Source organism: Mirounga angustirostris, unplaced genomic scaffold (assembly GCF_029215605.1).
Source record: "Mirounga angustirostris isolate CCGP_5_RB_7025 unplaced genomic scaffold, mMirAng1.0.hap1 SCAF_1, whole genome shotgun sequence".
Classification (NCBI taxonomy): domain Eukaryota; kingdom Metazoa; phylum Chordata; class Mammalia; order Carnivora; family Phocidae; genus Mirounga; species Mirounga angustirostris.
The window spans coordinates 101,944,276-101,970,294 of NW_026991709.1; the positions used below are offsets into that span (position 1 = coordinate 101,944,276).

Here is a 26,019-nt window from a genome sequence, read left to right on the forward strand (position 1 = left end):
GAAAAAGGCAAATGACATGAAACCAGAAGTTCACAAAACAAATACTAACAAATGGCTTTTAATCCATAAGAAGATGTTCAACTTTAGTCATAAAGAAAGAAAAGTTAAAATGAGATAACATTTTCACCTAGCCAACAGGCAAAGGTCAAAAAGTTTTAAAATGCAGTGTTCTGGTAAGAATGTGGGGATTCAGGTATTCTGATCTAGCTCTAATGGTATAAACTGGTCAACCCCCATGAACCTCCTTTGACGGTATCTATCAAAATTAGAACTATATACTCTTTGACCCAGCTTCTAGAATTTCACTTCTAGAAATTTATCCCAAAGATAACACACATGGGAAAGATATATGTAAAAAAATAGATAAATTTTTATATATAACTGTCTATAAGAGCAAAAACCTGGGGAAATTTTAAATGTTCATTGGCAAGGGATGGTTAAATAATGAACAGTTCACCCAGACAATGGAATACTGAGCAGTCAGTTAAAAGGACTGCAATAGACCTGAAAAAGTACAAGGAGCAGTAGAGTTTATGTATTATGTTCCCATTTGTATGAAAATGGAACTGGAATCACATATGTTTGTGTGTGCTTAAACTATTACTCAAAATATGAAACAGGAAACTGATAAATAGTTGTTTCTGGGGAGGGAGATGTGGAGTTGAAGGAAAGCTCTGGAGTAGAAGGGAATTTAATTTGTTATTGAATATTGTTTTTATAGTGTTTGAGTTTTTTAGTTTGGGTATTTTTATTTCTTTATTTTTTATATTATATATATATATATAATTTTTTTAAGTAGGCTCCATGCCCAGCATGGAATCCAGTGTGGGGCTTGAACTCACAACCCTGAAATCAAGACCTGAGCTGAGACCAAGAGTCAGACACTTAAACAACTGGGCCACCCAGGGGCCCCTAGATTGGGCATTTTTAAGTTATAAAAAGAATATATTTTTAATCTTAGTTTCAGACATGTTACTTACAAAACACCAATTTTACTTTTAAATAAATGTTTTTCTTTTTAAATAAATAAAATAACCACTTACTATTTCTTACACAAAGTTTAAAATTATATAGAACACTCACAATGTTCTATGAAGTGAACTTTTAAAATTCTTTCCTATAAAAACATAGATACTAAGACCCTTAAGCACAAGTCTAATGATTTAACCACTGGTTTTGAATACCTAGCACACTGGTTAATAAAGAGTAAGCAAATACTTTATAAATGCTTGTTGGATGAGATAAAGCAAAAATGAACTGGGTAAATAAAACATACTCCCCAGCATTAGTCTTTCATATACGAGAAACAACTTCCATGTTGTGTCAAAGGCTTAGAAGTTTTCAGTCACCCTCAGAACAACCACAGAGCCAGATATACTGGTTAGAGTGGATTCTTGATAACATACTCTTTCCCAAACAATCACCACTTTGTCTTCCCAATTCTGGCTTGTTGATCAGTACACCTTTTCTTCTATCTCCCAGTTCTTCCCTCAGGGTAAGGTTTATCTGGGACAAATAGAAGTACTCTCCTTTCAACGAACCCAACTGACCACTGATCTATCTAAAATTCAATACTTATCCAAAATCTGTGCTTACTACATAGTAAGAGCACGATGAGAAGTTGTTGAGATAAATTAACATTTGACAGGGTGATTACACAAGGAAGTGAATTCACCTTTGGGTGAGAGCATGTAGGGGAAAAAACAAAAACAATCGTTTTAAGTACTATTTAGTAAGTATAAAGCCCAACCCTTTGTGGACTGTTGAACACACAAGGTAAACTTCAGAGCCTACCAATTCTTCCCTGTTTTACGAGGAATACAGAGTAAGTGTAACCTGACCTCATTTTATACTGTGTGGCATTTTTTTTTCCATTTTCTCTTCCAACAGTGAGTGCTATCTTCTAATATCCATTAAAACTCCAGCATTTTCTGCAAGATACTCTTATTGCTGATTAACTATTCATATAGTAGAAGATGGTTTGCTTGGCTCTTTACAACTTTTTCCAATCCATTATCAATATCAAGTCACAGTCCAACAGCCACATAACTCCAGTATATGATACTATATATGAATGAAACAGGGTAGCAGATAAGAACGGTATTAAACCATTTAAAAAATACAGTGAAGATACAGATATATACATCCTAAAATTATTTTGCTACAAGTTACCCTAATAGAATGAAAACATTATTGTACATTCAAAGATGCCAAATCCATCATTAGGTAGTTGCTCAGGTGATAGCTGAATTCAACTTGTTTATAAATAGTAGTTCACATCCATTACACAGCCTTCCTAGATACTTCTGACCTAAAACAAATTTAGGATTCTCTTCCAAATTCCTCTTTGGTACTTCAAAAAGCTTACAGCTAGAGCCATCTCTTCTACCTCTAAGGCATTTCTTCAGTCCGATAACTGATTCCCAAGAGTAGTTCTAACCAAGCATCCCTACATAATCACAAAGGGTCTTTGGGAAACTCCAGGAGACCATGTGGATTGAAGAGTGAAAAAAAAAGAGGCAATTAATCAGGGGCTGAGGTGAGGGGGTGGCTTTTTTTTTTTAGTGAATCCAGTTAGCCACAAACTTTTGATGCCTTCTATTTAATGTTTTTACATAGTACATGATAAATACCATCCTATTCGTGAGAATCACTGAAAAGTATGCATGTTCAACTGTAACACCATGATGATATATTTGTGCCTGTAAAAATTCAGATGAGATGGAAGTCATTTGGTCCTAAAATCTTTGGATAAAAGCTGCTCTGAGGGAGGAGGCCTCTTTAAGAGTTCTGGACTCACGGCTTTCTTTGATGATAAACAGACCCAGCTTTGGAAGCATGTACATTTCCACAGTTGCTCAGAAGTTCCACTAGACCAGGAACAGATGATGGTAATTTTTTTATGTCTTCTTTTTATTATTATTCTAATTCCAATATGGTGAAGTGTTATATTAGTTTCAGGTGCACAATATAGTGATTCAACAGTTCCATACATCACCCAGTGCTCATCAGGACAAGTGCCCTCCTTAATCCCCATCACCTATTTCACCCATCCCCCCACCCATACCCCTCTGGTAACCATCAGATTGTTCTCCATAGTTAACAGTCTGTTTCTTGGTCTCTTTTTTTTTTTTTTTTCCTTTTGCTGGTTTATTTTGCTTTTTAAATTCCACATATGAGTGAAATCATATGGTATTTATCTTTCTCTGACTGACTTATTTCACTTAGCATTATACTCTCTAGCTTCATCCATGTCATTACAAATGGCAAGATTTCATTCTTTTTTATGGCTTAAATAGTATTCCATGGTGTTTCTATACCACCTCTTCTTTTTTTTTTTTTTTTAAGTTTTTCTTTAAATTCCAGTTAGCTAACACAAAGCGCGACACTAGTTTCTGGTATACAATACAGTGATTCAACACTTCCATACAACATCCAGTGCTTGTCACAACAAGTGCACCTATTAATTCCCATCACCTATTAACTCATCCTTCCACCCACCTCCTCTCTGGTAACCATCAGTTTGTTCTCTATAGTTAAGAGTCTGTTTCATGATTTGCCTCTCTCTCTCTCTTTCTTTTTCCTCTTTGCTCGTTTGTTTTGTTTCTTAAATTCCACATATGAGTGAACTCACATGGTATTTGTCTTTCTCTGATTTATTTCACTTAGCATAATACTCTCTAGCTCCATCCATGTCATTGCAAATGGCAAAATTTCATTCTTTTTGATGGCTGAGTAATATTCCATTCTGTCTACATACCACATTTTCTTTATCCATTCATCAGTCGATGGACATTTGGGCTCTTCCCATGATTTAGCTAATGATGCTATAAATAAACATTGGGGTGCAGTATCCCTTTGAATTAGTATTTTTGTACTCTTTGGGTAAATACCTAGTAGTGCAATTGTTAGATCACAGGGTAGTTCAACTTTTTGAGGAACTCCATACTGCTTTCCATAGTGGCTGCACAAGTTTATATTCCCCCCAACAGTACAAGAGGGTTCCCCTTTCTTTGCATCCTCACCAACACTTGCTGTTTCTTGTGTTGCTGATTTTAGCTGTTCTGATGGGTATGAGGTGATATCTCACTGTGGTTTTGATTAGCATTTCCCTGATGATGAGTAATGTTGAGCATCTTTTCATGTGTCTATTGGCCATCTATTTGTCTTCTTTGGAAAAATGTCTGTTCGTGCCTTCTGCCCATTTTTTAACTAGATTATTCATTTTGGGGGTGTTCAGTTTTATAAGTTCTTTATAGATTTTGGATACCAACTCTTTATCAGATATGTAATTTGCAAATATCTTCTCCCATTCTGTAGGTTGCCTTTTAGTATTGTTGATTGTTTCCTTCACTGTGCAGAAGCTTTTTATTTTGATGAAGTCCCAATAGTTTTTTACTTTTGTTTCCCTTGCCTCAGGAGATATATCTAGAAAAAAGTTGCTATGGCTGATGTCCAAGAGGTTACTGCCTGCGTTCTCTTCTAGGATTTTTATGGTTTCAGGTTTCACATTTAGGTCTTTCATCCATTTTGAATTTATTTTTTGTGTATGGTGTAATAAAGTGTTCCAGTTTCATTCTTTAGCATGTTACTGTCCAGTTTTCCCAACACCATGTGTTGAAGAGACTGTCTTTTACCAATTGGCTATTCTTTCCTGCTTTGTTGAAGATTAGCTGACCATATAATTGTGGGATCATTTCTGAGTTTTCTCTTCTGTTCCATTGATTTATGTGTCTATTTTTGTGCCAGTACCATACTGTGTTTTTTTTTAAATACCATACTTTTTTGATCTTTACAGCTTTGTAATATAACTTGAAGTCTGGAATTGTGATACCTCCAGCTTTGCTTTTCTTTTTCAAGGTTGCTTTGGCTATATGGGGTCTTTTGTGGTTCCATACAAATTTTGAGATTGTTTGTTCTACCTCTGTGAAAAATGATGGTGGTAATTTGATAGGGATTGCATTAAATGTATAGATTGCTTTGGATAGTATACACATTTTAACAATATTTGTTCTTCCAATCCATGAGCATGGAATGTCTTTCCATTTCTTTATGTCATCTTCAATTGCTTTCATCAGTGTTTTATAGTTTTCAGAGTATAGCAGACCACAGTAATTTTTACAAAAGATTACTAAGAGTATATATCAATCACCATTTTGGAAGGAAAAAATTTTTAAATGCTCCAGAAACTTTAAACAGTGATAGAACGTAGAACAACACAATTCAATAAATAAGCATTGCTATAGTATATTTAAAAGTTAAGTAAAAATTAAGCAAGTATATGATTAGGCATAAAAATAGTTTAAGTGTAAACTCTATAAAGTGAGAGGCAGAATGACAACTCTCTTTTTGTACTTAACAACTCTTCTAAGCTTTATGTAACTAAAAATTTTTTTCAATCAGCATATATTACTTTTGAAATAATAAAAATACAGATTCAAAAAAATATCAATCTAAATTGTTAATCTAAACTTTAAATAAGTTAATCTCAGTCATGTAGAAATAATCAATTCCAATCCTTCAGAAATCAACTAAGTGTAAATACAAATACATTTTATGTATTTTTTTCAAAAACTAGTTAAAGAAACAAACTTAAACCTTCCCATATAAGCCAGAAGAACTGATTTCTCAATCCATCAAACTAATAAAACAGAGCCCAGATTTGGCAGATATTCAGAAATCTTCAACATGCTCATTTAGTTTCATGGGAACTACACTGTAGTTCACATGCACTGAATTGTAACTAAACATATGTCATTTTATGTCCAAGAACAATTTCAGTCAACGTGTTGTTGGTGGTAGTGCTGAAAATGCACCCCCAAATCAACTTTAGTCTGGACATTAGATGGGACAAACCTCTATGTAGAAGGTCACACAACTGTCATGACACCCTGTAAAAGAAAGACTTCCATGAAATAAAGATAGCTAATGACATTTATTTGGCAAAACTAAATAAACAGAATGGGGAGAGTGACTGCTAATGGAAAGAGGTTTCTTCTCAGGGTTGAACAAAATGCTCTTGAATGAGATAGTGGTGGTAAATACCCATACTAATACCCCTTGACCTGCACATTTTAAAGGGGTAGATTTTATGGTATGTGAATTACATCTTAATTTTTTTAAACTAACTAATAAATCTCAAGAAATAAAACAATGGCCAAAAATGACTAATGACATTCTGAAATGCACATATAATATTTTAGCAGAGTCATTAACCGGGCCCAAAAAAGTTAAACAAGACACACAAAGCAACGCTAATGTCCTGGTGATTTCACAGTTAATGTGATCGGTACTTTGATTTCAAAAAGAAGATATAAAGAGCCTCGAACTCAACCCCCCAATTTTTATTCTTCCTCTGGGAAGCTGCCTTCTGAAAAATTCCCCATGGTTTTCTAAATACGTCCAGACAAAAGCAAAAGAAACACACTGAAGTCCATTACTTCCAGAAGTAGCCAGTCCTTCAGCCTTATCACCTTGTTCGATGGCAGGAGATGAGCGCCCACAAGTGCACCCAGCATTGTGCTGTCTTCCTCCACCATAGGATTTCTTTCATGTGCCTTGAGCTCTTTTGAGTGTGGAATGCTTTTAGAGAAGACATCTAAGAGGTCTGTGCAGCTGAGCCAATTTCCTTTTCTTTTAGTACAATGGACAACTTTTTGGTTTCAATGGACTTCTATAGTATGGACAAATAAAAGCAAAGAACACATCACTTATTTGCAGAGGACGATCTACAAGATCATTCAGCCTATCTGTGTCCAAATGCAACAGCCTGCAGGACTAAAATGCCTTTCCAGGAGATGTGCTTTTTAAACCATAAGAAAATAAAAGCATGTAATGAGGCCAGATATAACTGTCAGCCATAGCTATTAAGAGTTTACATAAAGCCATGCATGAGTAGCTCTGAATGTCACTAAAGAGAAAAACAATTTTTTTCCTAAAAACTAAAGGATAATGGCAAGAAGGGAACATGAGCGGGGCTTCCGGGGTACTGGTAATATTCTGTTTCTTGAGTTAGGTGTTGAAGGCACGTGTGTGTTTAGTTTGTGAAAATTCATCAAGCTGTAGAATTATGACATTCACTTTTTTGAATGTGTGTATGCCGTAAAGAATTAAAAAAGGGAAACAGAATTGCTGAATAAATATTAATAGTTCCTTACTTACTAATATTAATAAGTATTAATAGTTTCTTAACTAAACTAAAACATAAGTTTAAGAGTAAGGATGATGATGATGACAGCTAACTCTTAATAAAGCACTACAGTGCCAGGCAAAACCCTTTACATACACTTTATTTTACAATGAGATAACATATTCTCATATTTTAAAAAAGGGATGGACCATGTCCGCTCTATAAATATGTCTACAACCCAATATCTAGCAGGGGACTGGTATAGCAGGATATTTGGTTCCACCGTAAATGACCTTTGAGTGAGTCTAAACCCCCTACACTGTCAAGGAGAGGAGCCCTTCACCTGAAACACCCACAACCCAAGGATAAACAGGGAGTTCGAAAACAATCAAACTTTTCCTCCTATTTCTCTACTTCCTCCTACCAATGGGGCTTTCATGAAAGCTGGGCTAGAAAAACAGCTCTTTCCAACCCAAACATCCCTCACCACTCCACACACTCAGGTGGCTGTTCTAGTTGTCCCCTTATAATTCCACAGAAGTCTGGCTAGGCCTGCAATTCTTTTAAGCACATTTTTGAACCTGGGTTCAAAGGAGACTTTGCCAAGCACAAGTAAGAAGCAAAAGAAAGACCATTTTTCTTTTTGTATCCTGAAGATTTCTTAAGACCAAATCCCTACTAATTTCACTTCAGGGGCTAATGAAATTTTGGTATGATGGCATTATATTATAATGAACTGTCAGCTACTAAAATTTAAATTTTGAAAAACCAGTTATCAAGCACCTTCTTTTGCTAGACACTACAGGGTTCTCTATATCCTTTATTTCAAATTAACCCTCGAAACAGCTAACATTTATTGTGCCTACTATGTGCCAGGCATCACTTTAAGTGTTTTACATTTATTAATTCATTTAATGTCATAACAGTCCTACAAGGTAAATACTAATACAATTATTCTCATTTTTCATATGAAGAAATTGAGGTCTAGAAAAGGTTGAGAAATTTACCAAAGGGCACACAACGAGAAGTAGCTGAGTGAAGATCTGAAGCCAGGCAATCAGGTGTGAGAGTCCACAGCCTTAGCCACTGTCCTCCGTTGCCCTTCACCACTCAGTGAAGCAGATATTATCCCCCTGGCAGAGAAGGCAATACTGAGTTCAGAGGGCCGCCTGGGTGGCTCAGTCGTTGAGCGTCTGCCTTCGGCTCGGGTCATGATCCCAGGGTCCTGGGATCGAGCCCCGCATCGGGCTCCCTGCTCGGTGGGGAGCCTGCTTCTCCCTCTCCCACTCTCCCTGCTTGTGTTCCCTCTCTTGCTGTGTCTCTGTCAAAAAATGGATAAAATCTTTAAAAAAAAAAAAATACTGAGTTCAGAGTATATAATTTACTTGCCCAAGGTCAGACAGCTAGTAATGAATGAGCCTGGATTCATATCCAGCCCTACAGGAGGTCAAAGTCCATGCTATTTTTATTCTCCTCCCAGCTTACTGGACTTAGTGATAAAACAGAACTGACACCTAGCTTCTTTGCAATGAACCAAGGATTGAAAAGAAGCCATGTAAAGCACATTCCCCCAACACCTCTGCTTGCTTTCTCTAAGCTTCAGGATCTTTTGTATAGTACTGTTCGCTTTTTTCCGAGTTTACATATTTTTTTACAGCCGAAAGTGGCAAAGAAAAGAATGCAATAACAGGAACATGTTAGCTGTAAGTGACTGCAATATAGAATCAAGCCAGGCAAAGCATTTTTAGACTGTTTGCTGCAGAAAATGTATAGTAAGCACAGCAACTAAGCCCTCTTATTGTGGGTTATGCACAAAAAAGAGAAGAAAATATTTTTTCACACCTTATTATTTTACCAGGCAGAGTCTTCATTGTGTTATTCAAGTGTTTGGATGTGTTTGAGAGAGTTTCTGGGCCCAGAGCCTTTAAAGTCCTCAAGACAGGTTTTCAGCAAAGTCTGCTTCCCAAGGATACGGCATGGTTTCTCTGCCCTGGCACTACTCACATTTAGGCTGGAAACTTCTTTGTTGGAAGGGGTAATGTCCTGTGCATTGTAGGATGTTTAGCAGTATCTTTGGTTTCTACACACTGTACACCAGTAATATCACTTCTCCCATGCCCCCTGCAGTTGTGACAACCAGTATGTCTCCAAACATTGCGAAAAGTCCTCTAGGTGGGGGCACCTGGGTAGCTCAGTCTGTCAACTCAGTCAGCTCTTGGTTTCGGCTCAGGTCATGATCTTGGGTCGTGATCTCGGGTCATGAGATCAAGCCCTGTGTTGGGCTCATGAGGAGCACAGAGTCAGCCTGAGATTCTTTCCCCCTCCCTCTCCCTCTCCTTCTGCTCCTCCCCCTGCTGGTTCACGCGTGCGTGCGCAGGCACTCTCTCTCTCTAAAATAAATAAATAAAATCTTTAAATCTAAAATCTTCAAAAAAAAAAAAATTCTCTAGGGAAAAAAAAAATCATCCCGTGTTGAGAAACACTGGGACACGTCTCCAATTCTAATAATTCAAATTATTCTTACTTTTGGCCCCCTCTCACTTTTGTTTTTATTTGTATTATTCTCATCTGTAGTGGTTGCTTTATAAACATCCTTATTTGTTTTGCATATTCAGACAGGAACCATGTTTATACTTTTACATCTCCCACAGCTGCAAGTCATTTGTTCTGTTTAAAGGACTCAACAAAATGTCAAAATGTCAAGAAATCCAGGTGCTCCTTAAAAAAAATACTAACTCTGAAGAAAGGGTATATGGGAGTTCCTTGTACTAGTCTTGTAACTTTTCTGTAAATTTGAAATTATATCAGTATAAAAGTTGTAAAAATATTTTTAGAAATATGAGAGAAAATATTTGCAAATCATATCTGACAAGGGGTTAATATCTAGAACATAAAAACTGCTAAAACTCAACAACAACAACAAAACAAAACAAAACAAAAAAATAACCTGGTTAAAAAATGGGCAAAAGATTTGAACAGACATTTCTCTAAAGATGATATACCAATGGCCAATAAGGATATGAAAATATACTCAACATCGTTAATCATTAGAGAAATGCAAATCAAAATCACACCTATTAGGATGGCTACTATTTAAGAAACAGAAAATAATAGTTTTGTCAAGTATGTAGAGAAGAAGGAACCCTTGTGCACTGTTGTAGGAGTGTAAAATGGGGCAACCACTATGGAAAATAGCATGGCAGTTCCTCAAAAAATTAAAAATAGAACTACCATATGATCCAGCCATCTCACTTCTAGGTATATATCCAAAAGAACTGAAAGCAAGATCTTGAAGAAATATTCACACATCTATGTTCATAGCAGCATTATTCACAAAAGCAAAGAGATGGAAGCAACCCAGATATCCATTGCCAGATGAATGGATAAACAAAATGTGGTACGTACATACAATAGAATATTATTCAACCTTAAAACAGAAGGAATTTGGGGCGCCTGGGTGGCACAGTCGGTTAACATCTGCCTTCAGCTCAGATCATGATCTCAAGGTCCCAGGATTGAGCCTGCATGGGCTCCCTGCTCAGTGGGGAGTCTGCTTCTCCCTCTCCCTCTGCCCACCACCCTGCTTGTGCTCTCTCTCTCTCTCTGCTTCTCTCTCTCTTAAATAAATAAGTAAAATCTTTTTTATAAAAAGGAAGGAAATCTTACTGCATTCTACAACATGGATGAATTTTGAGAACATTTTGCTAAATGAAATAAGCCAGTCACAAAAAGACAAATACTGAATGATTAATTTAAGAAACATTTATGAGGTACCCACTCTGTATAAAACACTGAGGTGGTACGGTATATCCGAACGTAGATGTACAAGAACGGAGGGGTAAAAACAAGCATGATGCTAGCCTAAACATCCCTACCCATAACTTCTACTCAATTTCAGGAAAGTCAAAGTGTTTTTCAACTCAGATTCAATACTGTCAAGGAAATATCATGTTCTCATCTGAGACCTCGTCTTTCTCTGAAATGATGATTAGTGTAATTATACGGGTGAAAAAAACCACAAAGCAACTTCTGTTTCCCGTGGTTGGTTGAGCTGAGAAAGAGGTAGCTAATGGTGTTACCTGCTAAGAAGTGAGTTATTATGGTTTTCAATATGATTCATAAAGCTCCCCAAAGTAGAAAATGTCCCTTTTGTACATGAGAATTCTATAAACTGCTTCATGTTGGACGTTTTCTAAAAATGCCATTCCTTCAACTCAATAATTAGCATAGAGGAAACTAGTATATTTTGATGACACTATATAAAATAAAATAAGGTTGATGATTTCTATTCCTTTCAAAAGTATTCCCACACTGTCAATAAGCTGTTTTCCATTCATACAACTTATTTGATGCCTCTCTTCTTTGAATATAAACCAAGAATGTTTGAGTTCCAAATCTTTCTTGCGGGGGGGGGGGGGGGAAGGAGGGGTGGGGGGCTGGGGCAGAAAAGAGGGAGAGAGAGAATCTTAAGCTCCACACCCAGCATGGAGCCCGAGGCGGTGGGGGGAGGGGGGGTGGTTGAACTCACGACCCTGAGAGATCATGACCTGAGCGGAAATCAGTGCTTAACCAACTGAGCCACCCAGGCACCCTGAATTCCAAATCTTAAGTCTATGAATCACTGTTTCCACCCCCAGGCAGCTGAAATTGTTCATTTACATTTCCCCACTCTCTGACACTCACTAAATACTACATATAATATTACTTTGCATGATGCTTTTGGGAGGGAAGCTATAGATTTTTCAATTGAGCTCTAGGACGTGTTCTTTTGTACTTACATTTAAAAACTGAGGCATGACTAGTGTCCTATAATCAATAACACTACTAACCAAATAACTGAGCCACCTTTTAAAGGGTACATTGAGGTAAATCTGAAAATGTTGCCTAGCTTCTTCTAAGGAGCCAGCCTCAATTCCCCAAATTCCTACCTTACAACCAGAAATAGTTACCTGTCAAACACATGGAAATCACTTGCCTAGACTATCCTGCAGAATTCTCCATATTTAATTTGTGTTTTCCTTGGTCATTATTTAAAGGACTTCTGGGTGGACTATACACTTCATAAGCCATGAGAGTTGATGAAAGAAATAAAGAGAATAAATACAAGTGAATAGTATAAATAAATTACTTTATCTCCTCAACTTGATTCCATTCCCATAAACTTGAAACATTTATCACAGATAATCTAAAATGTTAGATACCTCAGAGATGACCCCCATATGAATGCCTTGCCAAGCCATCCTTGCAAAAAGACAGTGTGGTACAGAGAAGAAGAGGACTTTAGAATCAGACAGACATGGGAAATATTTTAATCCCAGCTCTGCCACTTAGCAGTTGTGTAAGCCTGGGCACACAGAAGTCTGAGCTTCAGTACCCACAACTGTAAAATGGGGTAACAACTGCCTCAAAAAAACCATGAGGACTCAGCGAGAAAGAATCAGTGCAAGCACCTGATATGCTGCAGACACTCAAAAGCCAGAATGAGCAGAGCCCTTTGGTTTCCAACACATACAAGACATAGAAAATGCAGTCACACAACTTGGTGTTTCCTTTTCATTTGTTAGGCATTATTCTTTCTAGAATTACTGTAAAGCACTGTTATTAAAACACAACCATCTGGGACAGTGCAGGCACACCACAGGAACTCATCAGAGGCTTGAAACTCAAGGAAGCTGGACTCTGGCTGGAGAGAAAAAGTACCTTAAAAAATGCAAAATAACATAAAATGTTCATTTGCCCGTGACAGACAATAAGTTCAGAGGAGGGAACGATTACTTAAAGCTGACACGACCAAGCAAGAACTCATGAAAGAGCTAGAAATTGAGGGGAGCCTTGAAATTAGGATAAGACACCAGGTATGGGAAGAGGAATAAGAACTCTCAGAGAACAGAATAGAGCTGACAAAGGAACGGCAGTGGACATAAGTATCCGTCGGGCATGCAGGGAATAACAGACCATTTTTGCTGTAGTGCAGACTTTTGTGTAGAGGAGCCACAGAAGATAAGGTTGAGTAAGGTAGAGTAGTCAGGGATGAATTAGAAGAACCCAAAAATATTTTTTTTCAAAGAAATAAATCATGGTTGGTATAAATTACAGACTTTTAAAAAAGAAACAATGTATAACCCAGTGAGCTGAGAAGACTGATATATCAGAGATATCAGTGAGTGGGCTGGACAGAAGAGAGACTAGAAACTAAGTGATCGGTTAAGAAGCCACCGTCACAGTCCAAGCAGGAAGCGATGAAAGGCTGAACTAGCATGGTGGTGGTATGAATATAAAGAGGGACACAGGGGGCGCCTGGGTGGCTCAGTCGTTAAGCGTCTGCCTTCGGCTCAGGTCATGATCCCAGGGTCCTGGGATTGAGCCCCACACTTGGCTCCCTGCTCAGAGGGGAGCCTGCTTCTCTCCTTCTCCCACTCCCCCTGCTTGTGTTCCCTCTCTCGCTGTGTCTCTCTCTGTCAAATAAATAAATAAAATCTTTCAAAAAATAAATAATAAATAAAATCTTTAAAAAAAACACTTCATAACTACTAGAATGATTAAAATAAAAAAGACTGGCAAGGATGTGGAACAACTAGAACTCTCATACATCACTGATGGAAATGTAAAACAATACAACCACTTTGGAAAATAGTTTAGCAATTTTTTAAAAACTTAACCTACACCTAGCATATTATCTAACAATTCTACTCCTAGGTATTTGCCCAAGAGAAATGCCTATGTCCATACAAAGACTTATACATGAATGTTCACAGTCAAAAACTGAAAGCAACTCAAATGTCCAACAATAAGGCAATGGATAAACAAATTTTGGTATATCCATACAATATAATAGTAAGTGATAAAAACGCATCTACTATTGATAGATGCAACAACACTGATGAATTTCAAAATGATTATGCTGAGTGGGGAAAAAAGCCAGAAAACAAAAAAGAAGTGCATGCTGTACATCTCCATGTATATAAAAATGTTACAAGATGCAAACTAAGTCTATATGGGCAGAAAGCAGATTAATGGTTGCCTAGGGATGGAGGGGGGGACTAGAGGAAGACAGAGGAAAGGTATTACCAAAGGGCATAAAGAGACTTCAAACAGTGTTGGATATGTTCATTATCTTGATGGTGGTGATGGTTTCACAAATATATGCAAAACTGATCAAATCACATATATTAAATATATGCAGTTTCTTTTATGCCAATCATACCTCAGCTCTTTTTAAAAACAGTTGGGACAATAGGCAAAATTTGAATATAGACTGTGTATCAGATAATAATATCTTAACAATGGTAAATTTTTAAAACTGAAGGAAGTGGATGTCTAATCCCCATAACATAAAGTCACCACAAAGGCTGGGGATGAGAGCTTCTCTCTGGTAAACTGGGAACATCATTTGGGCACTTCCACTATTATCCTATTTTTGAGAGAGAGAGAGAAAAAAAAAAAAAACTAGCTGTCCTCTTCATCGGAGAATTCCCTCTTAAGCAGTATTTCCAAAGTACATGCCTGCCTGTACTCTTTCATGTCTAAAACTGTTTGCATTACATAATCCTTTGGGGATAAACAATTTCCATCTCCGTGTGGCTCTAACAGGAAGGTGCAGAGAACGTCTCTGGCTGCTGTCATGTTCTCAGTTCTGTACCCGTGTGCTTCTTTAGCAGCAACCACTTGGATCCTGTACATGGCATTAAAAATACAAGCTTCTTTTCCAAGAATTCTTTGCTGCTCAGAGAGACTCGCTCTTAGACAAACCCATGGCCAGACAGTTACCAAAATAGTCTAGACCTACAGGTACCTTATCAGGTACTCAGGAGGGATGTCAGAAAAATGGGAATGGTCAGAATCCTCGATGGATCTCTCTTCTGAAATCACTGGAGGATAAAATCCCCCAGCATCTCAAGCCATAGGCAAGAAAGAAACAGCAAGTGTAAACTTTTTGTATGTATTTATGAGCATAAATTACCGGGCTAAGTGCCCATCTCCATATTCCCATCTGGTGTCAAAGATATGGCTGGCACTTAGATTAAAAATAAAGCACTCAATATGGCATTATAATTATCCTTCTAAAATTGACTTTAAAAATAATCAGGATAAATTAATCTTACTCCCAACTCCAAAAGCCACATGTTTATATGCTGCTTTGTATCTTTAACAAACTAAATTTTCTCAAAGTGATCACACATAGAAATATACAATATGCTCTCTTTAAAAGAAGAAAAGTTCTTGTCATCATCTGAAAAATCTCAAAATATTCATCAATTTCTTATTCTGTTATCTTTCAGAAGGTACAGTGAAACAGTACCATTCACAAATTTACACAAACTCAAGATACTCTTATCATTTAAAACACTGTAAAACTCTATTTTATATGCATATACTTTATTCTGTACTATACATTACTTTGGACATGTAGTTATACATTTATAATTACATATAACTCTACAGAATAAGAGGTGAAAAGCACACACTCTTCTTTATGGGCAATTTGAAGGATCTTACCTAAGATTTTGTCTCTGTACACTAACACTACCTAACCCCACTCAGGATGAGAACCTTGTGTAAGCAGCTGCAGTTTCCTTACAAGACAGGTAATAGAAATAGGGCAAGGATTTTCTGCAGAGGAAATCCCAGAGAAAATAAGGACAACCTTCACCAAAACCAGCAGCAGTGCAAGGGCAAGATGGCTCCAGAGTTCCCACTCCTCTAGAACCAGGGGAAGACATTCCTGTGTGTATCTTGCTAGGTCTTCATAACCTGCAGAATCAGTATTCTATATGGTTAGATACTGTACTTACTGTTTAGACTAATGCTTTCTGGGACATTCCCATGAGATGGATCTACTGATGATAATTTTTCCCCAAAGTAGAAAAGACAGTGTTCTCCCCTTCAGGTAATCAATGCACACTAATTTTCAGCATCACATCTACACCAAGTTCTAGTCCATCCTCGTGATCAGTCATTCTCTTGATTACCATACCTTGAATATCCTTTCTTCTTTGACTCTTACTTTACCTTTGGATTTCATCTTTCATTATATCAGTAAAGATACTTTAGCCTTATTATCCACAAACTGAAGCCATTTCACATTTCTCTGATCTCAAACTTTTTAAATAATCCCAAATATAGGAACATAATACTCACTGTCGTGTGTATTACAGAACATTACTCTGTTCTAGTTAATGCAAGGAGGCAGGAAACAAAAACATAAAATACAACTACTTAGAAAGCAGGAAACAAAATTACATTATTTGTAGGTAATATGATTGCATATCTCTTAAAAGAAAAAAAAAAGTAGAGAGAATGAATCACCAGAAAAGCCACTAAAACTAAATAGGAAGTTTCATCAGGCAGCATTTCTATAGACTGGTAATCAACAGTTAGGAAAATATAATGAAGAGATGGCCTCACTGTAATCAATTTATAGCAGCAGCAGCAGGATGACTACTCCATCCTCACACACAGAATTTACTCCAATTCAGCCTACAGAAAAATCAGAAGACTAATGCCCTCCCCTCTCACTGGAGCCCAGACCACTGCCAAGCCATGCCCCTCTAAAATGTGTACAAAAATTCTGACCCTCCCAGGAATCTCTTCCCTCAGGCCTGGAGTAGATCAGAATATTTTAAAACAAAATAACAAAACTTAAGATAACTAATAATTAGGAGACAAAAATCCTACTGAATTTGAACAAATTCGTTGTCTAAAACAGGAAGGTAGCAAAAGAGAAATGGATAGCCCACAAAAGAACTGCTAGGATACCTTCCCATTCATCAGCAGCACTACCTGTACTGAACACACAGTCATATATTAGAGCAAAAAGCACCTTGCTGTTCTCCAGACACTCAGGCCACTCTTTGTTGCTAGCTTATACAGAACAGAGAGAAAATCTGAGTTAGAAAACTACCTAATAGTTTCTTAAGACTTGTTGGGGCCCTTAAATACCAAATTTACATCTCAGCCCCCAGGCAAAGTCACCTCTAAGCCAATCCAAAACTAAGATGCTTTGCCGTTTTCTAAAGTCTTCTAAAGCTTTCTTTTTTCCTCACATCAGTGTTATATACTTTACAGCAACATTCTCCAATGAGTTTGCTAATGTGCAGACAAGGAATGTTCCAGGCCACCTTCTCTGAACTCCCTTCCCAACTGTGTGGCCTACCCAACAACTGTTCCCACTCCCCCTTCTTCCTAGCTAACAAAACTCTAGCTTTGTTCCCCTTTCTAAGCTGCCATGACCTCCAGAGAAGGCTGGGCTCCTCCCCAGACCAAGGTGAATTATGTTGGGTCAGAGTTCATCATGGTGATGTAATTCCCACGGCCAAGTCATTGGTTTACGCATGGACACAATTCTGGCCTAGGAGATGTAGGGGTGTTTCTAGAAAGGTTTCCCTGGTCTTTAAGAACACAGGACAGGTACAATTTCTTTTTTTATGTCTCTGGATATAGTTATATAAAGACTTGAAGTCATTGAACTGCTTGATCAACCAACTTTGGAAATACCCACACTTCCGGGCCTTTTGTTAAGTGAGATAATAAATGTCCCTAGTGTTTAAACTGCTTCCACTAGTTTTCTGTCATTTGCAACCAAAACCTCCCAAATAATATACCATGTAAATGTCCAGCTAGAATTTATTCCACCTATGGCCTAAGCATCTGACAATGGACATAAAAGACAAAACTAACCAATCTGTAAAACTTGAAGAGGACATTTCCTTTATTGCCAAAACAGCTCATTATAAAGAGGAGCTATTATTGATCATCTGGACACTATTCTTTCTTTGGTAAAATTACCTTGTGTCTCCTTTCTTTGAGACGAGTGCTTCTCCTATAAACTTGATGTACTTATTTAATATGAGGGGAGGAAGATTTTTGAATACCATAATCTTATTGAGTTACAAATGGTAACAACCTAATCCTAATATATCTGTTGAGGCCAAACTAAGAGAAATAGGTTTAAACCAAAGGGAACTAGTTCATATATAAGGATGGATTTCCTGAAAGAAAAGACTATAGAAAAAAAAAATTATCCAGGGACAGTATGGACTCTCCTTGATGAAAGTCTTTAAAAATAGAGTATTCATGTAGCTGTGAAGCCTTAGGCACCATATTTGGATTATATGACAATTCAAGATTCCTGCCAGGCCTATCTAAAGAGAAAATGTATCTTCTTTCTAAACGGAAAAGTAGAAAACCTCTAAGTGGTTAAATAAAAGAGAAGCAGAAACTTCTTAACCCCAAATTCTGGGTTAGTCATATTTATCATATACCTATGCAAACCAATTGTTATATCTAATTCACCCCATTTTTCTAGAGAGCAAAAAGGTAAACAGTATGACAAAAAATCTGACTACGTCTCAATTTCCAGAAAATACAAGTGTCAGTACGAAACTTATTTGACCAGAAAATGTCCAGTGACTAATTAAACTGAAAGCTAATTTATTTAATTAAAAAGAGATTTGAAAGCACTTACTAGATTAAAAAGAAATGGTATATACTTATCAGAATAAAACAGTTTTTGCCCTAATGGCAATTCTATAACTAAAAGAATAATTTTTAAATGGTTTTGTTTTATTTTGTTTTTTAAGATTTATTTATTTATTTAAGAGAGATACAGAGTAGGGAGGGGGCAGAAGGAGACAGAAACAAGCAGACTTCCCTCTGAGCAGGGAGCTGGATTCCAGGACCCCAAGATCATGACCTGAGCTGAAATCAAGAGTCAGATGTGTAACCACTGAGCCACCCAGGCACCCCTTAAATGTTTTTAGATGAAGAATTTTACTGTCCAAGAGTAGTGCTAAATATAGACTGTCCTATTAAAATTACAATTTGAAGTATTTAAGATTTATTCCTACAGACCATTAAATCCCCACTCACAGTTATGACGACTAAAACTTGGAATATTCATGTTGAAAAGCAAACGCAAGTAAATGTTCACTTCTCTAGGGAAGTCATAAGGTTTGCTGACATAATGTGCAATGGATAACTAGTCTTTGGTTTAGCAACTAAGACACATAGATTATCTGTCAGTTGCTCGACCCTGGACCAGAACAAGGAGGGCAATAATGATGGACAGTATGGTAAAGAATGTGAGTCTCAGAAATACAGACTACTGCTATGGTGATTTTCACTTTGTACCAATTAGAAAAAGGCACCCTTTCCAAGTGATTATGCCTAGCTTGGGGAGCAGACAGTTCTTTTTTACATTAGAAATGGTATCTCTCTATCTGGTATCATTGTACAATGAACATTTTACATAATTATTTGTAGTAGCCCAACTTACCATCAGGAGCCCTGTGCCCAGTAACAGACAAGAACTCCCTTCTCTTCTAGGAATGGAGGAAAGTAGGTCTCATTTTTAACAGACTCAACTACCAAAACCTTCCCTCATTCTAGACAAGTTGGAGGCAGCTAAGGCTCCATTAAACTGAGTCCTAGTCTCATTAAACAGAGAAAGGGGGAAAAAAAATATTCTCCAGAAAGACCAAGTGATCAAACTTTATAGATTTGTTTTTCAGGTAAGTTATTATATCTTCACTTTTTTTTTTTTTAAGATTTTATTTATTCATTTGAGAGAGAAAGCACATGAGAGGGGGGAGGGTCAGAGGGAGAAGCAGGCTCCCTGCCGAGCAGGGAGCCCAATGCGGGACTCGATCCCGGGACTCCAGGATCATGACCTGAGCCGAAGGCAGCCGCTCAACCAACTGAGCCACCCAGGCGCCCTATATCTTCACTTTTTAAGCACAGCTTTTCATAGCACAGACTTCAACTTTATTGAAAGAATATCAATTAATCAATATGCATAATTTTTCTCTATATGAATACTTACTTAAAGTGCTTTATAGGGAGGACCTATAACTATAAAAGAAAGCTACAAAAGGTACTGTAGCACCATTAACTATGTTTTAAATGATGGCTTCCTTTGTTTATTTAAACTTTACCTTTGAAGATTCATATTAAAAATAGATTATAACTAGCCATCACCAAAGCCTGTGCTTAACTGAAGGTTGACTAAGAGAACAACGTATGAAGCAGCCTTCTAGAATGGAAACAGAAGACCATCATCTACTCAAACTAAACGTACCAACTCAATATTATAAACAAATGAAAAAATAATATTTTGCGCCTTAAAATTAACAACTGTTTACATATTAGGAAATTATTTTAATTCTTAAAAAAGTGCTTCAGTATAAAGAGAAATTTTTCAAACACATACACATCACTCCATATTTATCCTAAAATTAAGCCTTTGGTACTGTAAAGTAAAATAAAACCTAAATCATTTTTGCAAATGGCTATGTTAATGCCACTGTAAATTCTATGCAAGCCTTTCATGAGCTAACAGGCAAAATGTTAGAGATTCTCTGTAATGGGACAGAGATTCTGCCAGCAAAGAAGGGGAGTGGATGAGAATGGCTGTTTGTGAGTCACCACCTGCTCTGACTTCTGACCCCCAATTTTTTTAACTGTAGGACTTCCTTAGACAATTATAAGATCTACCTAGCAAGATTTCCAGCATAGAGTTTTCAACAACAATACCACATATCACAGGGACACAACTGTCAGAGTCAAATGAGAAACTCCAAGTCCTACTAAGCAACGTGAGAAGACCAGGCACTGGTCCCCTAACAATGCTATCCACACATCATTGACCAAATTATGAGATTCGTGGAGTTTAAACTGATAGCATAGGGTTTGCAGACAGATAGCTCTAAATCAGAATCCCAGTTTCAAATTTTAGTTTCACCACCTATGAGCTACAAGAGACTTTGGGTAAATTACTTAACTTCTCAGTGCCTAATTTCTACATATATATAGTACCTACCTCAAACACTGTTATGATAATTAAAATTAGATAATATATATAAAGTACTTAAACACTGCCTGGGAATAGTACACATGTTCAATAAATGTCAGCCATTATTATTATTATTATTATTATTATTATTATTATCAACAATGCTGGTTTCTTTATTTCTCCTCTGATCCAGAAACCCCACTTCTGGAAATCCACCCTGGAGAAATAATCAAAACTATAGTAGAAACACAAAAATTGTTATTATTTCAAAAATAATAATTATTATTATTATAACGTTATTTACAATGGTAAAAAGTTAATGTTACCTAAGTATATACCAATTAGAAAGCAATTGAGTTATTTATCAAATAGCCATTCAGTAAAATATTAATCTATCACTAAGAAATATATTAGAAATATATTAAAGAATTATGGAGCAAAATGACTTCATGTTTATAGGCTTATAAAAAGTGAAAAAAGCCAAGATTTTAAAACTATATGTACATCATTATAACAATGTAAAAATATATTTAAAATGCATATTAAAAAAAAGCAAGTAATACACCAAAATCATAACAGTGAATGTGACAAGAGGATGAGATTTTGAGTGATTTTTTTTTCTTTTCTTTTCTATACTATCATGTAGTTGTATTACTTTTATAATTTTAAAGTCAATCTATTTTTAAATATGTTTAACTTGCTACAGATATATCCAGTAAATAGGATTATTCAAATGGAATTAAAAGTTAAACCACAAAAATATATTACTGAAGTGGTTAAAGTTCAAAATAGAAATTAAGAATAATCAAATATTTCAAATATTAGCATTCAAAGTAAAAATATTACTTTTTTGAGTTTTTCAAGTATTTTTTTATTGAGGTATAGTTGACATACAATATTATATTAGTTTCAGGCATATGAGACAATGATTTGATTATTTATACATATTGAGAAATGATATTGAGAAATGGTCACCACATATTGAGAAATTAAAGTCTAGTTAATATCTGTTACCACACATGGTTACAGAATTTTTTTTTCTTGTGATGAAAACTTTTAAGATTTCCTCTCTTAGCAACTTTCAAATACACAATAAAATAGTATTAACTATAGTCACCACACTGTACATTATATCCCCATGACTTATTTATTTTATAACTGGAATTTTTTACCTTTTGACTCTTTTCATCCATTTTGCCCATGCCTCACCCCTGCCTCTGGCAATCACGGATCTATTCTCTGTATCTTTGAGCTTGGTTTTGTGACCGGTAATGACTCAAGTACCCAAACTGGTGAATTAACTTACATTTTAAACTAAGCTAGAAGGAATTCAGGTTTATTACTATAATGTCTTCCCATTTACCTGCATTAGAAATGGGGGTGGGATTTCTGCTAGACCACTGAGAACTGCGCATAACTCTGGGTTCCCTATGAAGGTATGTGACACATGAAATCTTAGCTGCCACAGAAGTCACAGTGGAAAGCTGTTCCAAACCAGTGTTCTTTATTTGACAGAGAGAGACACAGCAAGAGAGGGAACACAAGCAGGGGGAGTGGGAAAGGAAGAAGCAGGCTCCCCGCTGAGCAGGGAGCCCGATGCGGGGCTCGATCCCAGGACCCTGGGATCATGACCGGAGCCGAAGGCAGACACTTAACGACTGAGCCACCCAGGCGCCCCTAAACCAGTGTTCTTCGAAGAGTGGCATCACTAGATGTACCTCCTACCTGGGAAGGGAGTAAGCAGCCTGGCCAACAATTAAATTTTAAAAGCCACTTTTTTGTTCATAAAAAGCAAGGGGAGAGGGATAGAGAGAGTCCAGACGCAGCCACAGACTAGGAGAAGAACCTTCTAAAAATCATTCTACTCTTCTAAAAATAAAATAAAATAAAAAATAAAAATAAAAATCATTTTACTCCATCAAAACGGAGATGGCTTCTTAGCAGATTGGAGGCCAAAAACTTCGTTTAATGATTTTCCATTCACAGTGCTGATATGAAGTTTCTTTTTTAAATAAATATACTTAATTTAAAAAAACAGTCAAGCTAAAAAATATCATTGACTATCAAAACACAGAGGTGACTCAAAAATGAAAAAAAATAAGGTATTGGCTTCTAAAATGATAACAGTTGGGGAAAGCCTGCTCTGAACACATGGCCTACCTGTGTTTTTTCCAACTGTGCCTGCATTTTACTTCTTCCATAACATTTTCTTTTTCCTTCAACCTGCAATGTCATCTTCTCATCCTCCCTCCACTTAATCTCTGTCTCCTGAAATGCTAGGATATAATCAAAAGTCAGCTCCTCTTCAAATTTATCCAAGACTCCCCAAGCTCCCTCAGTCAGGCTTATCACACTCTTGTAGTTGGCCCAACCCCCCCTCATAGCTCTGCTATTAAGAAGCTCATCTCTCCAAGTAGATGGAATGCTCTCTGAGGGCAGAGAATGCACTGATTCATCTTTAGGCATCACAGAGAACATAATGCTGTTTTCCACATGTGTCAGACTATACAGAAAATGTTGGTTTAATTGAACTGAATTTCTAAACAATCTGTTCAGAAGATGCACCAAGGTCAGCAGTCATGATCCTACATTCACCTACAAATAGGTTCCTAGGCCTGGGAGAGGGGGGCTGACTAAGAAGGAAACTACCTCTCCTTTTTTGGCAGAAATGTCAATGTGTTATTTTAAACCAAAGTAATCTGAGTTTTCTCTTAAATCAAAAGGCATTTGTCCACATTAAATCCACAGGCCTCTTGTAACCTTGGTAATGTGGGATTTCAACATTTACTAATAGCAGCTATAATGTCTGAAAAGCAAATCATTCATCGTGCCACTCATTATTTAATTATTCAGAACTATATCTTATTTCAGAAAAGATCCAATGAAACTTACATGAATACATATACCACAACAAGATAAAATGACATTATCTCAGAAGAGAAAGAAAATAACAAAACAAAGGAAAACTGAATGTAGGAAAGATAAGCTGTCCTGGGAGTGAGATTTATATACCAAATCAATGTATTCTATAAAATTCTGCACATTTGTTAGAGGTAGGTCAGAGGCTTGGCTCTAACACTTCTAGTAGCCAACAAACACAGGATGATCCAATCAGCCACATGATTCAATCCTTAAGCTAAAAACACAAAGCTATCAGAGAACTGTCTTTCCCTTGGTCCTCATAAAAAGGATACTATATAATGCAACAAATAAAGTCCTCGAGGACATCTTTGCCATTGATTTCTCAGAAAACTTTGGGAAGACCATTCCTCACTACAACCCTCATAGGCAAATGACGGCACACAGTCAATAAATGCAAATGGTGGATAAGATGACAATCAGGCCAAGGAAGGGGTTCAGGTACACAGCTCCCTGCAGGTCTAGATTTATCAGAAACAGATTTTATTCTACCTGAACTAATGTAAAATCGAGAGGCTTCATGCATCCACTTATCTTTAAAATTATAAACAAAACTTGATGCACATGTCCATTCTTCTTGGGCTATGTCTGTAGTTTCATAACATCCTCAAAGGGAAGCATGACTCAAGAAAAGTTAAGAACCATTAATCTAAAGAACTAGACTATATGTATCCTTCAGGGAACCTTCCATAAGCAGTTTCTCCTCTGAACTTCTGAGAAGTGCTGAGCCTCAAGACTGCAGTCCCCGACAAGCATCTGAAGTACAACTTCTCTGATGCCAAGTGTGGAACTCTAAGCTTAACCACTGGCAAAGCTATGTGTCAATTGTATGATACAATGACCTTTAATACAGTAATGATGAAGCACATAGCAATCTGTTTTTCCAGATAGGTTTAAGCCATGAACATTGACAAAGTTGCCTCAAAGGATTGGTGATATTTCTTCCAAATAATATAAAAAGTAAAAGAAGCAAACAAAAAAACACCCACCTTTTGCCAGTAGATAAAAATTAGAGATAAGCACACACACACAAAAACATTTTCCTAGATAAACATTATTTTTAATTTTAAAAATAACCTTTCCACATCAGTTGGTATAATTTGAGCTATTTTTTTACCTTTTGTTGTAAATCTTTTATTTTTAAATTTTTTATTATACAGAATAATATTTTAAATCTTTTAGAATAATATTTTAAATAATAATATTTTAAATCTTTTATTATACAGAAAAACAATCACTGCCATAGCTTTAAACACACACACACACACACACATCAACCATCCACCCACAGTATCATGATTAGAATGTCTCAAGGGCCCAACAGCATCAAGTGAGGAAGCTGGCCTATAACAACACTGAGACAAATCTCTTTAAGATGTCATTCAGGTAGAAGTCACAGCTATCCAGAGTCTGGTCCTCAGCATAAGAAGTCCAGAGATAAATCTTTTTCAAAAATACACAATTGAATAGACTAAAGAGTATCAACTCATGCTAAGAGGCTGAAGTGGGAATCAGAATACCAACTTATTAATCAATCATAGAGAATATTCCTTTCCATTAATCAGAAAATTTGCACCAGAAGCCAGGATGCTGCTTCCCCAATGCTAAGATACCTGAAATCCCAAATTAGTAATCAGTTTACCATAAGTTCGAACAAAGAGATATAAAGTTTGAAATTATCCATATCCAACATATGCCTTTCTAGTGATCAAAACTGTGGCTTTCACATGTAGAGTCTCTCTTCCTAGGATATTGTTGCCCTAACAATGCAGACTTCTTGGTCTCTAAGCTTTCTTTTCCACATCCTTCCACATCCATTAAGTATTTCTCTAGATACGGTAAAATACAACTGATAGAGGTGTACCTTATGTGCATTATTATCCCTATTTTTCAGATTAATAACTCCCAGATAAAGTTGACTAAGCAACTTGTCCATGGTCACAGCCAATATAAGGCAAAGCAGAGATTCAAAGCCAGATCTCAAACCAAAGCCTGTGCCTTTAACTTGCAGTAAATAATGTCTTCAAAGTGTCTTTCCCTGGGCCTCCCACCTACCAGTACGATTTAAATGCCCCTACTCAGTGTTCCCATAACACCCTAAGCACACCATGACTGTGACTTTTGTTATACAGATCTTTCTCACTACACTGAAACTTTGTGAGGACAGGAAGCCTATCTCATT

The 26,019-nt window shown here is 36.7% G+C and overlaps 1 protein-coding gene and 1 long non-coding RNA gene across 4 annotated transcripts in view; both read right to left on the reverse strand.

The window, feature by feature from the left end:
* PPM1L (protein phosphatase, Mg2+/Mn2+ dependent 1L) overlaps positions 1-26,019 on the reverse strand; it is a 448,415-nt gene that overhangs the window by 271,991 nt on the left and 150,405 nt on the right. The window lies entirely within an intron of this gene.
* LOC129045377 (uncharacterized) lies at positions 1,243-10,106 on the reverse strand. The gene is made up of 2 exons (XR_008505038.2): positions 8,137-10,106; positions 1,243-6,673 (listed from the first exon to the last, which is right to left on the reverse strand). It is a non-coding gene; the product is annotated as an uncharacterized LOC129045377 (long non-coding RNA).